The following is a 10,621-nucleotide window of genomic DNA, read 5'->3' as shown; positions in this document are numbered from 1 at the left end:
ATTTAAATACATATAACGTGGCATAAATAAGCACTTACACATCCATAATCATGAAATAACATGTCTTTCACTTTAAACATATTTGCTTACCATCCTGTATATAATATACATTCTTACATTAACTAGAACTAGACATGCTAAATCTTATTCTCATTTTATACCATCACAACGTAGTTACCAATTTGTCCATTAAACATCCATATTCAAGGTAACATTACTCATTTCCATTTAATTCATGATCCACTGGCCTACGTTTAACTTACCTGATGTATTACCAATCATGCATAACAAACAAAGCTAACTATATATCACATCAAAGCATAGGACATGGCATGATTAATTAAACTTATAAACCATAATGGATAAGGACCACATCTCATGATCATACCCGATAACTCAATGCAAACTGATACGTATGGTCAAAATCATAATAATAATACATATCACAAACCAACTTCCTATACATGCCACTCATTTGATATCTCTAATATTTGAATTAATTATCTCAAAAATGATAGTTTGATAGTGTGATTTTGCCTCTGACGATCTCCAACCCCGAGCCGACTTGCCTAACCACCTGATACACGTAGTTGTCTGCACATAGTACTACACACGTGATCGAAGTTATCGGGTACACATAGTAGCCTGCACTTAGTACTACACATGTGACCTCACAATAGATCGTTCGCATCGTTTCTATTCCGAAGGCTCACCCGGGAAATTCCTCACTTTCCAACATGTTACAAATTTATTCATAGTCCTTTTTCAATTTGCAATTTACAACAAATAGTCATTCTATAGGCAACCACATTTCATATGATAACAAAATATAATAAAATAAAAAGAATCGATAAACTATTTACATACAAACTTGTCTAAATCTCATCAGGTACAACCGTGTAGCAATTCATACAACCCAGGTAATAGTAATTTAACACTCAATTCATGTAACAATAATTTGCCATTCAATTTCACATGACACAACAAGCATTACATTTTTTCATATCATACATACCATCAATCAACTTCTCTTAAACATATTAAATCATACAATTTATGCCATATCAATAGAGAATTACAATTCATGCATGGTATTGCATTATTATTAACACACAAACTTTCATCGATCCAGAAACGGTAATTTACCATTTTAGTCCATAACCTTGTATTTTCTCGATTTAAGCCCGAATCTCGATTTCCTTCATTTATAATATCAAAATTAGCCTAATAATTAGTCACATTATATATACAAGTCCAAAAATCATATTTTTACAAATTTTCATTTTGACCCCTAAACTTTTGCATATTTGCACTTTTGCCCCAAGGTTCAGAAATTAAAATTCATCCTATTTTCTTATGTTTTATGACATGCTGATCATTTTTCCCTTCTATTGCAACATCAAATTCTCACTCTAACATGTACTTATGAACATTAGGTATTTTTACTGATTATGTCGTTTTACTCGTTTTCACGTAAAATCACTTAGCAAAAGTTGTTTAACACAATTTCAAGCTTCATATTCTACCATTAAACATCAAAATACATGCATATCATTCATGGATAAATTTTTAAACACAAACCCTAGCACAAAATAATGGTAGAAATAGCTAGAACATGTTATCGGGACTTCAAAAATGTAAAGAACATTAAAAACGGGGCTCGAGATCACTTACAAGTGAGCTTGGAAAGCTTGAAAACCCTACCCATGGTGTTTTTTATGAAAAATTTGACCATGAGGAAGAAGATGAGCAAATTTGGCTTATTTTGGCATTTTTAATTCATTTAATTACAAATTTACTAAAATGCCCTTAATGAAAAACTTTTAAAAACCTACCATACTATGTCCATTTTTGCCCAAAAAATTCCAAATGGTATAATTACCATTTAAGGACCTTTAATTTAAAAAATCATAGCAATTAGATACTTCTAACATGTAGAACTCAACTTTTGCACTTTTTAATTTAGTCCTTTTGACCAAATTGAGTGCCCAAACGTCGAAATTTTCGAACGAAATTTTCACGAAATCATTCCGTGAAATCGTGTACCATAAGAATATAATAAAAATTAAATTTTCTTATTAGATTTGTGGTCTCGAAACCACTATCCTGACTAGGTCCAAAATCAGGATGTTGCACCTTACCTCGACCGTACCGAATGGAAAGATACTAAGTACCGTAAGAGGGATTTCTTCATTCGATGTGGTAACGACAGTGTGGGGATCTGTAGCATCTAATAAGACTCTATCTCCAATCTTAAGTTGATTTGGAAAGGTATTGAGCTCGTTCTATCGTAGATTCGGTTTGTCGAGCATTCTTGGTTTATGCGTCCACCATTCATCGAGTTCCTTGATTTGTAATCTTCGATCTTTATGAACAGGTCCTTTACTATTGCTTGAGAATAACTCGTGTGCTTCCTTCAAACTCATTTCCTGTAAAATAGGTTGTATCATTGATAAATCATAATTTATACATATTTCTACCCATGTTTTACGCATTTTATGGATCATTTTCCACTAAAATTGGTGAATTCGATGCTCCTAATGCTTTAATTTCATGTTTTACACTTAGGAGAGCATAGGAGAGCCAAAGGAATGAGAAACGGGCCAAAAATAGAGAAAATGGGCCAAACTATGAAATCAACATGGCCTAGACCTCCTCACACAGGCAGACCACACGGCTGTGTCAATTTGGCAGGCTCGAGCACAGCCTGAAGTAATCGCACACGGACGTGTCACACGAGCGTGTCCCTGCCGAGCCCAAGTTGAGTCCAATTCAGAAAAGGCTAATTTTTAGGGCTTTTAGGCATTCCAAAGCCTATAAATACACCCTAGAGAAGGAAAAAAATGGAGGACAGAGTAGGGGGTAAGGAATTACTCCAAGAAAGCCGATTGATTCATCTCAGAAGCCGAATTCATCATCAAGACTGAAGATCTCTCCTCAATTCCCCTTCAGGAGTTTTGGGTTTTCTTTATGTTTTGTATTCTTTATTATTCTGAGATGTTTTCTTATTTAGTTATGAACTAAATCCCCTAAATACCTAAGGGGAATGAAACCTAAGACGAATCTTGTTATTATTTTCTGAATTGTATGATAAATATTTAACTTGTAATTAATTATGTGTTCTTAATTCTTGTTCTGATATCCTAGGATACCGATTCAAGATAAGCTCTTATTCAAAGGAGGAATAGACCCTGTTTAAGAGTACATTTGTCATAATTAAGTGAAGTTGATTGCGCGCCTAGACATAAGGTGACAAGATTTTGCCGGATTAGGGTGAAACCTAATAAGGGGATCCATAGATCAAGTTAATGCAACCTTAGAGCATTAATTAGAGAAAAGTCTCGGTTCTTCAATCCAGGGATTAGACGTTATTAGTCTTGAATAGGGATAATAACATAACTTAGGGATCTCTACGGAACAAGTTAAATGAATAAATCGTCCGATTCGGAGCCAGAATAACAAGTACAGTTTAGGTGGATTTTTCCTTAGGTATTGTCTTCATTCAATCGATTTTTCCAAAAGCAATTCCCCAATTCCATTCTCTGTGCATTCTTAGTTTAGATAATTAGTTATTTAAAATAAAAACCTCTTTATTCTTAGGCTAGAAAATAAAAAGACAGTCATTACTAGTACTTTTAGTTCATTTGGGTTCGACAATCCGGTCTTGCTAAAACTATACTACTGTTGGATAGGTACACTTGCCTACTTCGCGATAATAGTTAGTTCAAGAACGAGTAATTATAAATATTTAAAACCTATCATGAAATCACGCGATCAAGTTTTTGGCGCCGTTGCCGAGGAACTGAAATATTAGGAACATTCAATTTTTATTACTTTAGCCAATTATTTTTCGTGCACTTTAATTTATTATTATTGTTTATTGATTTAGTTTTTCCTTCTCTTGGCAGGTCTTTATAGTTTATGACTAGAAGAAATCCGTCAGGACCATTACTTTTTGACGAAGAAATCGATCGTACAGTTCGCAGAAATCAAAGAGAAATAAGGCGAAGCTTAAGATACATAGAGAACGAGCAAGAAAACGATACTCAACCCCTCAACCGAAGAGATGGCTGAAAACCAAGACAATCAGCTACCTCCTGCAATTGCGGTTAATCAAAATCCGGCTGCACACACTATGTATGATTATGCTAAACCTTTTTTAACAGGAACTGAATCGAGCATAGTTAGACCTGCTATAGCTGCAAATACTTTTGAATTAAAAGCTAACACTTTTCAAATGATACAACAATTTGTTCAGTTTATGGTTTGCAGGATGAGGATCCTAACACTAATTTAGCCAACTTCTTAGAACTATGCGATACATTTAAAATTAATGGTGTCTCTGAAGATGCCATTCGTCTTCGGTTATTCCCTTTTTCATTGAGGAACAAAGCTAAATAGTGGTTGAACTCGTTACCACGTGGGTCAATTACTACTTGGGAACAAATGACCGAAAATTTTTTACTAAAATATTTTCTGTCAGCTAAAACGGCTAAATTACGTAATGATATCTCTTCTTTTGTGCAGATAGATTTAGAAACACTCTACAATACATAGGAGAGATACAAGGACCTTTTGAGAAGGTGCCCTCACCATGGGTTACCGCTTTGGCTATAGGTTCAAACGTTCCATAATGGCTTGAATCCTTCGACTCGACAAATGGTTGATGTAGCTGCTGGCGAAACCATCAATAATAAAACACCTGAAGATGCCTATAAGTTTATAGAGGAGATGTCACTGAATAACTATCAATGGAAAGTCATGAGGACAAAGCCAATGAAAACAGCCGGCGTTTATAACGTCGATTAGGTCACCATGCTGTCTAATCAGGTAGAACTCTTAAATAAAAAGATTGATGGTTTTCTTAGTTCTTCACAGGTTCACCCAGTAATATAGTGCGACGCAAGTGGAGGTGGAACAAGCCATTCAGAATACGAACCTTATGGCCACAACATGGATAACGAGCAATTAAACTACGTGGGTAATAATCCTTGACCTCAAAACAATCAATATAGTAACACTTACAATGCAGGTTGGAGGAACCACCCTAATTTCTCATCGAGCGGTCAAGGAAATTAAAGACCATAACCACCTCTAGGCTATCAACAACCACCCTACCAACAGGAAAAGAAGTCGAACCTTGAAAAGATGCTCTCAATGTTTATTTTGGTGTCAGAAACTCATTTCCAGAACACCGAGACAACACTTAAAAATCAACAAGAGCCGATCCAAGGGCTCGAAACTCAGATAGGTTAGCTTTCCAAACTAATTTCTGAAGGACCACAAGGTAGCTTGCCAAGTAATACTGAACCCAACCCAAGGGAACAAGTCAACGCAATTAATATTCAAGATGAAGAAGGAGTTGTTGAGTTTGAACCAAAATCGAGGCAAGAAACTATGGTAAGCAAAGGTCAAGGTGAGGTAGATAACAATAAAACAAAACAGTCAATGTCGAATATAAACCTCGTGTACCATACCCCAACGCGACAAGGAAAGATCGCTCAGATGAGAAATTTGGTAAATTCCTTAAACTCTTAAAAAAATTACATATTAACTTACCGTTTATTGAAGCCCTATCGCAGATGCCAAATGCAATGAAATTTTTAAAGGAACTTTTAGCAAATAAGTAGAAGTTGGATGAGGCATCGCACGTGGAGCTAAATGCAGTTTACTCAGCTATTCTCCAAAATAGTCTACCAAACAAACTAAAAGATCTAGGGAGTTTTACAATTCCTTACTTAATTTGTAGTTTAGATGTTAATAATGCATTAGCTGATTTAGGGGCTAGTATTAACGTCATGCCCTATAAAATGTTTAAGCAATTAGGTCTCGAGAAACCCAAACAAACTAGGATAAGCATTCAATTAGCAGATAAAACTATAAGGTTCCCTAGGGTTATTATTGAAGATGTACTAGTTAAAATCAATAAATTTATATTTCCCGCTGACTTTATTGTTCTAGATATAGAGGAGGATAGCAACACTCCTTTAATTCTAGGAAGGCCCTTTTTAGCTACTGCTAAAATGATTATTGATGTTGGTATAGGTGAACTCACACTCCGTGTGAGAGACGAAACAATCACCCTTCAAGCTCGCAATTCTGCCAACACATTGAGAATTGAAGGTGATCGTTTAACCCATTCTCCTAGAACTGACAATATGGTACAACCTACTCTACAGGAAATGAGTTTGAAGGAAGCACACAAGTCATTCTCAAGCAATAGTAGAGGACCTGTTCATGAAGATCGAAGATTACAAATTGAGGAACTCGATGAATGGTGAACGCATAAACCAAGAACACCCGACAAACTGAATCTACGACAGAACGAGCTCAATACCTTTCCAAATCAACTTAAGATTGGAGATAGAGTCTTATTAGATGCCGCAGATCCCCACATTGTCACTACCACACTGAATGAAGAAATCCCTCTTACAGTACTTAGCATCTTCCCATTCGGTACGGTCAAGGTAAGGTACCCCAAGTTCGGCACTTTTAAGGTGAACAACACCCATTTAAAATCTTATTTTGATGAGATTGATGACAGGAATGAGGAGTATAAACTCCTCAAACCACCATGATTATTCAACAGAGAGGTAAGTCGAGCTTAGACTATAAATAAGCACTTGTCGGGAGGCAACCCAAGCACTAACTATATTACCTTCTTTAAAAATTTAGTCTTCAACATCTAACTTACTAACGGAGCTCTCGAATACAGGTTTTCCACAGAGACATAGCCAAGCACATAGGTGTGCTTATGGCCATGTGAAAACAGGGCAAGGATTTCCCTAAACACGAGCTACGATAAGATGCCACGGCCATGTGACATGGTCGTGGTCGAGCTGGCCGAAACAATACGGGCGTGTGACACACCCATGTGAAAGACTCGTGGTTGAAACTGAGAAACTAGCACGGGCGTGCGACACGCCCGTGTCTAACACCCGTGGTCGAACCTGTTAGATTGACACGGGCGTGGGAGAAGCGAACAATGGCAAACACGGCCTTGTGACATGGCCGTGTTCACCCATATGCCCAAGGAACACGGGCGTGTACTAAATGTCAGACGCGCCCAAATTCGAAATTCGCGAATCACACGTGCCAAAATTGATGAACACGGGAATGTGCCCTGGCCGTGTGGCCCAAAATCTATAAATACCCTACACTATTCACTTTCTTCCCTATTCAAAAACCCTAACCCTAGCCGCTGTAACTCCATACGGCCTCCCTGCCATGCCCGTGCGCCGCTTCCCACTCTATTTTTGACGCTCAACCTCTCTCCCTTAGCATTTGTTTACTCCTTTCACTTCTATTTTACTTATTACTCATGCTTATTATTAGCATAATCTTCATTGCTTTCGAACTATTTTTCATTTTGCTCATTTTTTTATCATTTAGTTTGCATTCTTAGGTTAGTTATCATACATTTCGTGTTAAATCGAGTTATTAGGAAAACCTCGTACCCATGACTTTACTATGCTTATTCTCATGATATTTCTATGCCAATATCTATCATTTAACTTGCATTCTTCGATTATTTATCATACATCTCATGTTAAAACAAATTGTTAGGAAAGCCTCACTCTTTTGTCATACACATGTCATTACTACGCCTATTCTCATGCCATACAATGATAATGTCACGAAATTATTATATTAGTTATGTTTGGTTGTGGCTAAAATTCTATTTTTTATTTGAAAATTGTATTCCTTTTCCTTTGACCATTCATTAAGATGTCTTGATGATTATAATTGCAGGCACAATGTCGTCTTCACGAGGAAAGAAAACTGTCGTACCTGCCTCGAAGAAAAGGAAGGGAGCGTCATCTTCCGCGAGTCTAACTACAAAAATTCATCACCCTCTCCTGCAGTTCCCCCGAGGGCCCTAGGAAGAGCTTTTCCAAATACTTCGGGCCCGACCCTTAATTGCGGGTCGCTGCATCAATTGGGCTGCTGTAGAACAAGTTCAGTTGGCTGATGCGATTCGGGCCCTCCTAACCATCGACCCTTGGGAGCTGTTCTTTGGGATCATCGAACCAATATACCTCGAGCTCACGATGGAACTATGCTCAATGCTCCATCTTCAGATAGTAATGACAAATTACGATGATCCCGACACGTTCCAATTTCATCTAGGCGGGTTAGTCTGCCAGCTAAGCGTCCCAGAGTTCGGTGCTGCACTAGGCTTATATACGGAGGAGTTCAAGGAGGAAAATAAACTACATGCTCTTACTCCCCACATACACTTTTCTCCCTCAAAGTGCTGGCACACTTTGGCCCCTAGAGCAGCCTCCTACAATCCTAGTCGCTCCAAGGCATCAGTTCTCCCACCATCCCTGAGGTACCTACACGCCATTTTAGCTCACACGATTACAGGGAGGAGAGAGAGCACTGGCGTCGTCAACACTCACAACGCCTACTTCTTATGGTGTATATCGCACGGGCACATCATCGACCTTTCCTACTTCATCTCCCTCACGATTCAGCACCAGACGGAGCGGCATAGGAAGGGGGTCATCTCCATTGGCCCCTATGTAACGTGATTGGCTCAACACTTCGGGCTCCTCGACACCACAGTCCAAGAATCATCCTTGACCCTCATTGGCCAGATGTCTCCACAAGGCATCTCAAGCATGCTTAGCATGAGGATGACTGAGAGGCGTTGAGGAACCTACCCTCCTCAATATCGTCTCGCCCAATCCACCGAGGAGGAAGCCTACGAGGACATTCCTGATGCTGTCCCTTCACAGCACGAGGACCCACCATCCCAGCCACCACCATCCTCTCGTCCAGTTCATGCGGCGGCATCATATGCTGACATCTCTTAGCGCCTCACTCAATTCAAGCAGCAGTGTTTTCAATGGTTTGACAACATTGATGCTACTCTACAGCAGATTTTTCAGCACCTCCACATCTCATCGCCAGTCCCACCTCGCGAACCATCCAGCGATGAAGATGTTTAAAAACATTTATTTATTATTTTATGTTTTTAATTTTTATTAAAACTACTTCTTATTTTTATTAGATTTTAGAAATTTTATTTTTAATTATTAATTTCAGTTATTTCTTTTTGAGTAATTATTCTTCCTAATATCCCCTAAAAAGTTCTTGATTTTATCACAGTTATATAGAGCTCTTAAGCTCATCATCACATAGGAACTAAAACTCCACCGGGACAGGATCTTCACGACTGCCATGTCCTACTCGCTCAGGACCATAGCTACCACTAGAGATAATATTCTTTTGGCGCAGGACTTATGGCCTAATGAACCTCTACGACCGCCGGAGTATCCTCCTCCACTCTCGAACAGATTACTCTCCAGAACTCCAGTTCGAGGAATTCATCATACAGGAAGTTTCACTTCTCTCCCTATCTTATTTTTATACCCTAATATCTATCTTTGTACATTGAGGGCAATGTACATCTTAAGTGTGGGGGGATATTTATTTCATTATCAGAAAAATCCCTGAATGACTGCCTTGTTCTCTTGAAAAGCTCTCATATCATATTTAGGATAAATTTTGATTGATTTATGATTTTGATTGATATATCTTGAATTAAAACATAGGCATTTATACATTGATTGTTAAACTTTAAGATATTAGAGAATTAAACATGATAAGTTGATTTTTAAGAATTTAAATCTTAGGTTGTTTCCCCAAAGTTTAGGTATTACTTTGAGTTGGGATTCACAAGTTTTAAACATCGAAAAGCCATAATTTTTGTGAGATTTTTGAGCCTTTTGAACATCTATTAATTCTTTCATGCTCACTTTTATTATTGTTTTGAGTGCATCAGTAGTGAACTATTATTCTAGAACTTGCTTGATTATTCATGTTGAGACCACACCATTTGATTTGATATGTCAAAATGATTAATGCACTTAGGATTAACCCACTCATGCCATGAAAAGCCTACCTTCACAATTAACCCCTAGTGAACCCCCTGGAGCCTAACAAGCCATTTCTTGTATTACCCTTAATATTAACCTTTAACCCATTATTGTTGAAATCCCCTAAATTAATTTAAGCCCCATTTTTGTCGAGATTTGAATTGAAATAGTTGCTTAGCTATGTTTTATTCTACTCTGTAATTTAATGTGTTCTTTAAAAAAAACATGTATACATATTAGTAGTGATCTTCTGTTTGTAAGCTTTAGAAGTTAAATTCCTTAGTCTGAGAAGAAGCTCTGTTGTACGCAAGTGATGATTAACTCTTTTTCTAGTTAGGTAATTTTTCAATTCAATCTCGATTCTAACCCTTTCAACTTGTTACCAAACCCCCTAACCAAACCTCATTACAACCCTCTAAAGACATTTTGATTGATGTATCGTCTTAAATTATAGTGATGGAGATTTTATTTTCATACAAGCCTATGGTAAAGACTTTTCATTATTGACTATTGAGCGCTTCATTTATTGTCCTTTAACACCTCGAGTGATTTGAGTGAATCTGTAGTAAGGATGTGAAACTCTGTGACATTCTGAATCAAAGGTAATTACTTAAATGAGGAGAGACACCTAAGTTTGCATGATTAAATACTCAACTTGGAATGTTTGAAACTTTTATGTTCTTTTAGTTGAATTCTCAATGTATGATTACCTATGGATTATTCTGAGATATTAT

General features: G+C 37.4%; 1 non-coding gene across 1 annotated transcript; it reads right to left on the bottom strand.

The window, feature by feature from the left end:
- Positions 1–4,494: 4,494 nt before the first annotated feature.
- LOC121205400 (small nucleolar RNA R71) lies at positions 4,495–4,601 on the bottom strand. The gene has a single exon (XR_005900478.1). It is a non-coding gene; the product is annotated as a small nucleolar RNA R71 (small nucleolar RNA).
- Between the last annotated feature and the right edge of the window lie 6,020 nt (positions 4,602–10,621).

This window comes from Gossypium hirsutum, chromosome A08, assembly GCF_007990345.1.
Source record: "Gossypium hirsutum isolate 1008001.06 chromosome A08, Gossypium_hirsutum_v2.1, whole genome shotgun sequence".
NCBI classification, from domain to species: domain Eukaryota; kingdom Viridiplantae; phylum Streptophyta; class Magnoliopsida; order Malvales; family Malvaceae; genus Gossypium; species Gossypium hirsutum.
Note: the sequence above shows the minus strand (reverse complement) of the source record. Positions and strands in the feature narration are given on the sequence as shown.